The sequence below is a fragment of the Tachysurus vachellii genome, chromosome 25, assembly GCF_030014155.1.
Source record: "Tachysurus vachellii isolate PV-2020 chromosome 25, HZAU_Pvac_v1, whole genome shotgun sequence".
NCBI lineage: Eukaryota > Metazoa > Chordata > Actinopteri > Siluriformes > Bagridae > Tachysurus > Tachysurus vachellii.
Window position 1 is genome coordinate 13672562 of NC_083484.1, and position 6291 is coordinate 13678852.

Genomic DNA, 6291 nt, shown 5'->3' on the forward strand with positions numbered 1-6291 from the left:
GAGTAGAGGACAGTACTGGGATTGTGTGTTTGTGTCAGGGGTGGAGGGTGATGCCATACAACCACAGAATTTGAAGCAGGAAGCAACACAATCCAGCACAGATGCACACCTGTGAGAGATCTTTGTTTTGAGATGGTCTGAGAACAGCTTCATTCATGTAGAGCCATGCAGAGAAAAAACATCTAGAGGAATCCATAAAAAAAACCTTTATTCCATGTACAGACTTCTGTATATATGGGGAGGATAATCTCTCAGAGGCAGTAAGTTAGCATTACAAACAAAACTCTATTAAACAATTATCTATTAACCAACCATTTGCACCATGTAGCACTACAAACATTTGGGAAAACGATATTGATTGACAGGGTTACTGTTGTGGACAACTGTTACTGTTACCAGTTGATTATTTTTCTATAATAATAAGTTTCAGAGTGTTTTATTCCTCTTATGCCACATTTCTAATGACTACAATTTAACTGTAATTTTTATCTGTTTATAGCTACAACTAACATGGTGGAATCACACATTGGATAAACAAGTTACTGTTACCATGTACGTTACAGCAGCTATCAAAAGTTGTTCCCTCTCATTTCATAAGATAAAACAAATTCTAGTGGGGCACGGTGGCTTAGTGGTTAGCACGTTCGCCTCATGCCTCCAGGGTCGGGGTTCGACTTCCGCCTCCACCTTGTGTGTGTGGAGTGTATCCAGGGTGTATCCTGCCTTGATGCCCAATGACGCCTGAGATAGGCACAGGCTCCCCCGTGACCTGAGGTAGTTCGGATAAGCGGTAGAAGATGAATGAATGAATGAATGAAGACAAATTCTACATTTTCCTTAACATTTCCATAACTTTTTTGACACTAATTGTAATGTGATGTCAGGTATTAAGTGTATTAAGTGCTAGGTTTGAATTAGAGATAAAATGTTGTCCCAAATAATTGTTAGACATGAACATGAGCATGAACATGGATTATTGTAGAGGTTTTTGATCGGTTGGTAACTAGGTAGCTTAAATATATCTGTTCATCTAAGTGAGTCTCAATCACTAACTCACCAACTAAATTTCATGACCCACCAAAAGTAGGGATGGATGAATCTTCCCTTGAGAGAGTCCCAAAACTACCGAACAGATCGAATCACCTCTCTTTGGGATCAGATGGCACCAGTAGGTCATAAATCAGAGAGTGAGCCTTTTCTGTCCTCTCACTCTCTCATGCATGAGCTCCTGGTCAAAGGTCGGGTGGGTGCAGTGGGGGATGGAGTGGCTTAGCTCTGAGAACTTCTCACTGATACTTTAACTGTGCATAGAGAGAAAAGGTTAGGGTGTGTTCAAAGACAACGCACATGAAAGCCACATCATGTGGGTGCGTGTCAAAGGTTAGTTAACCCTCAACTGGGAAACCAAAATGGACCAAACTGAGCTTGAACCATCAACTAATCATAAAGTTAATTAATAAAATATTTACACTAATCAATAACTAAACTATATCCATTGATATGTTAATTCTTGGACGTGTTAATACAAATCCATTGATTAGGGATTAGGAGCATCTTGATAACCTTTAGGCACTAACAACAACACAGACACAGTGTGCTGATGACGTTAGCAGATGTTAAACATTTACGACGAGGTGACGAGAGCATAGCATCTTGGTAAATCCCACCGTTTAGTCTGTTTTGGGTCCGAGATCTGGATTTAAAGACTCCCGCTGCTTTGAAGATGGGGCCTGAGCTTGGAGAGCAACGTGATACCTAGACGTTCATTAGTGTCAAGCTAAACTACGTGTCTGCTAATGAAAGCCCTTGGTGTCAAAGGATGAAGCCAATAAAGGACAATTAGTTGTGCTTAAGGACAAATTACAAACAACCAGACATGTTTGATTTTTTTTCCCACTACAAGGAGCTACAAGGCTAATGGGGTTGACTTTACAGCTGTACATAACAAAATCTTGTTGTTGAACACCATGAGGCAGCCATCTTGAAAAACGAAATAATTAATGAATTATTCAATACCACTGTCCCCTAAGCCCCGCCTCTCCAAGTTGGACTCACTCTCACTCGCTCATTTTCTACCGCTTATCCGAACTACCTCGGGTCACGGGGATCCTGTGCCTATCTCAGGCGTCATCGGGCATCAAGGCAGGATACACCCTGGACGGAGTGCCAACCCATCGCAGGGCACACACACACTCTCATTCACACACACACTCACACACTACGGACAATTTTCCAGAGATGCCAATCAACCTACCATGCATGTCTTTGGACCGGGGGAGGAAACCGGAGTACCCGGAGGAAACCCCCGAGGCACGGGGAGAACATGCAAACTCCACACACACAAGGTGGAGGCGGGAATCGAATCCCCAACCCTGGAGGTGTGAGGCGAACGTGCTAACCACTAAGCCACCGTGCCCCCTCAAAGTTGGACTATTATATGTTATTATAGTTGAATAAACTAAGTATATATGATTTCGGTGGTCTTCATAAAAAAATTACAAAATGAAGATAATTTTTCTGTGAAAGTCCATATATGGTCCAAGGGTTCAAGGGTCAAAAGAGGTGATCCGATTACATATGTGTTAAACTGGCTCAGCCCGACAGCTGTGGCATGTTTAGTCCGTGTTCATCCAGACACAGAGTCACGGCATGATGGAACCGTTTTAACCGTGTGTTCCATGGAGCTGGTTATAAATAGTGAGGTTGTGCAGGTTCTCTGGAAATAAAACGTTCCATGAAGAAGAAGGGAGATCGGCTCTGTGTGTCAGGGTTAGAAAGCGACGGCGGGTGTGAGTGCAGATTTTTACTGTATAAATGTGCAAAACAACAGCAATTAGATTATTTTTTTAAACCATTAGTCAGGTAATTAGTATTTCAAGGTATTTTTGAGAAAATATTCAGGAGCTAGGATTTTATGCTTAAAAACCGCTTCATATCACATTTCAGTCTCTAGCCACTGAATCTGAACCTTGCCTAATGAGTTCAGAGTAATGGCTATTAATTTACTTAATTACAAAGCACACTGTGAGGACAGACAGATTCCCGGCTGATTTACTGCAGCTTCTGTAGCTACTCGGTCTCTGTAATTGGCAGAGATACTTCATCTCTGTGTCCATGGTGAGGTTCCCACAGCTCATAGCTCTCAGCCCAGAGGGGTTTGGGACAAGTTCGGCATTTTCTTTACCTTTCAGGTGAAGCTCAGGATTCAGCTTGAGGCTAAAGAAATGTTCAATTCCATCTGCTAAGCATGGGAAAGGACCTTCTGTTGTTCGTATGTGTGGTATGTGTGTGTGGTGTGTGTGTGTGTGTGTGTGTGTGTGTTTCCTTGCTCTAAAATGTCCTCGACTCTATCTCTAGAGTGCTGATTTTAGGGTGTAGGGTGTGTCCTGGGTTTGTGAGGTTTGTACTTACTTTTTTTATCTCCCCGACATGGAGCCTGGCTGAAAAAAAACAATAACAATTTCATGGGAAGTGCAGGTTCATGGCCACACGTGGAGTCAAAGGCTCAGATTATAAATAGTCAGTGCTAACAGTCACCTTTCTGGCTCAGTGTAGCATAAAATGACAAGGATTTGTGAACATTTATATCATTAGCTGAGCCTTAACGCACAATATATCAGGATTAGACCGTTAATATCAACGTAACATCGCTTTCTTCATCTGTGTGTCTGACACGCCAAGTTTGTTAGCAAGCTCGGGCTCAGTTAAACTGCTCAATACATTTATTTAAAAAATTACTGCGAGCAATTACTTTTATTTTATGAGGTGGACAAGAAACTATTAAAAATTGTGTATCTTAGCAAAACATACAGAAAAATCAAAATCCTTTCATTCATTCATATTCTACCGCTTATCCGAACTACCTCGGGTCACGGGGAGCCTGTGCCTATCTCAGGCGTCATCGGGCATCAAGGCAGGATACACCCTGGACGGAGTGCCAACCCATCACAGGGCACACACACACACACACTCTCATTCACTCACGCAATTTTCCAGAGATGCCAATCAACCTACCATGCATGTCTTTGGACCGGGGGAGGAAACCGGAGTACCCGGAGGAAACCCCCGAGGCACGGGGAGAACATGCAAACTCCACACACACAAGGCGGTGGCGGGAATCGAATCCCCAACCCTGGAGGTGTGAGGCGAACGTGCTAACCACTAAGCCACCGTGCCTCCCAGAAAAAGCAACAAATAAAAAAAAAACAGAAGCCTGACAAAAGACCCTGAAACACAAGTACAATATATATATATTATGGTCATCAGGGTGAAACGGGACACAGATGAGAGTGATGGGACACATGACAAGGAACCATGCAGGGGCTGATGGGTAATGTAGTTCAAGTAAAACCAACGCCTAGAACAGATGGTGGTCTACAGTAAGGTGGATCCCAGCTGTGCGTCCTAATGGAAAAAAGAAATCCATCTCTTTGTAGCATTTCAGTAATGTTCACTCTGTCATTACACCGCCCTCGCGGCTCATCGTACACTTTCATTAGTGGCACAGCTAATTTCCTATTTCCTGATTATACTCTGATGGAGGGTCTTGTGGATAAGATCTAAGGAAAACTCATGTTCGCTAGGAATTCCAGACAGCAATAATAAAGATGTCCAACAGACCAGGAGCCCAATCATGAAAAGACAACAACTCTGTTTTGTGTTCAGAAATATCAGTTAGAAAACAAATGTTAGTTTATATATTAATATGCCTTGTGTTTAATTAATGGGTAAATCAATGCATAAACATAAACCCACAGAAATTAAGAAAATAAGATTAACAGACAAAAAGCTCCACTGATTTAACAGCTAACAATAACCAAAACAATGGCAAGTCTGCTAGCAAGCTAGCTAACAGCAAATAAACTATTCTCTTGTGTAAAATACCTGCAGTAATTTATGGTGTATATAAAACCAGTAGCTTGGTTTTCACAAGCGCAGGCTAGCATTCAATGAGTTACTTTATTAAGTACATACAGCCAGCCAAGTTTGCAAGCATGCTAGCTAGCTTTAGGCTACAGAGCTATGGCGAGTTTGCTAACATCAGATAAACAAAGACAAATTAAATAGAAAGGATTAAGAAGAAAATTGTGAACTTAACTCAAGATTTTGGTTGAATATCACAGTGTTAACGAGTGCTAACAAGTTAGAGATGTCTATAGTAAAATAGTATAATTTCTTTTCTATAATAATTCTGTAAAACTGTATCTTAATACAATACAGAGGAGGCACAATTGGAAAGGCAGAATCCCTTGTGTTTATTGTTCAGAGCTGTACTACAACCCTGTTGAAGTCTTGATTCTGATTGGTCAGTTGTAACTAATTAATTTCCTAGCAATTAATGTCGTAATCAAAATCCCGTTGAACAAAAGTAAAGAGGATTAACAGCCATAAACTCCACTGATTTCTGTATTTTTGAGAAACAGTGAAGCTCTGATACACGCTCGACGGTGTCCAGTCTGAAACAGAGCTGTCTGAACCTACAGCCAAAGGAATTTCATGTAGGAGCTCTGAAACCGCTCGGAGAATCCGAGGCTCGGATTTTAATGGAATTGTGCTGACAGGATGGATGAGGGAACGGAGCACTAAGAGTCAGACAGGAAGGGTGAGAACACTTCTTAACATTTTATTTAAAACTTTAAAACGGCACTAAAGCTAAATGTTATTAATACAGCAAAAAAAAATAAATAAATAAAATAAATACACACACACATATATATATTAGTCTTTTTTTTTCTAAAGATAGAAACATTTGTATGTAAAAAATAAAATTCAATTCAATTCAATTCAGTTTTATTTGTATAGCCATTTTAACAATGGACAGTTTAAGCCCATAAGTTTAATATTATACAAAGATAAATATAATACAAAAGTTCAAGATTAATATTAGACTTATATGTAAATGTGTTTGTATTTATCCCCATTGAACAAGCCTGAGGTGACTGAGGTGACTGTGGTGAGGAACAACACCCTTAGATGGAAGAGGAAAAAGGTGAACCTCACGCATGTCCTAAATTACACGATAATAAATTTGAATGGTGAAATTGAAGCACTGAGAATCTGTTTGTGTCTCTGTGTGTGTGTGTGTGTGTGTGTATGTGTGTTATTATTAGAGATAAGTAGAAGAGACGAAGCTCCTTTAGAGCAAAGAGAAAAAAGTCAACATCCCCAACAGCTGTAGAAACAGTAATCTGACACTGACGTGTGTGTGTGTGTGTGTGTGTGTGTGTGTGTGTGAGATGGGGGGTCATGAGAGTCCTGTCATCACTAACACACCTTCAACTCAATATACAC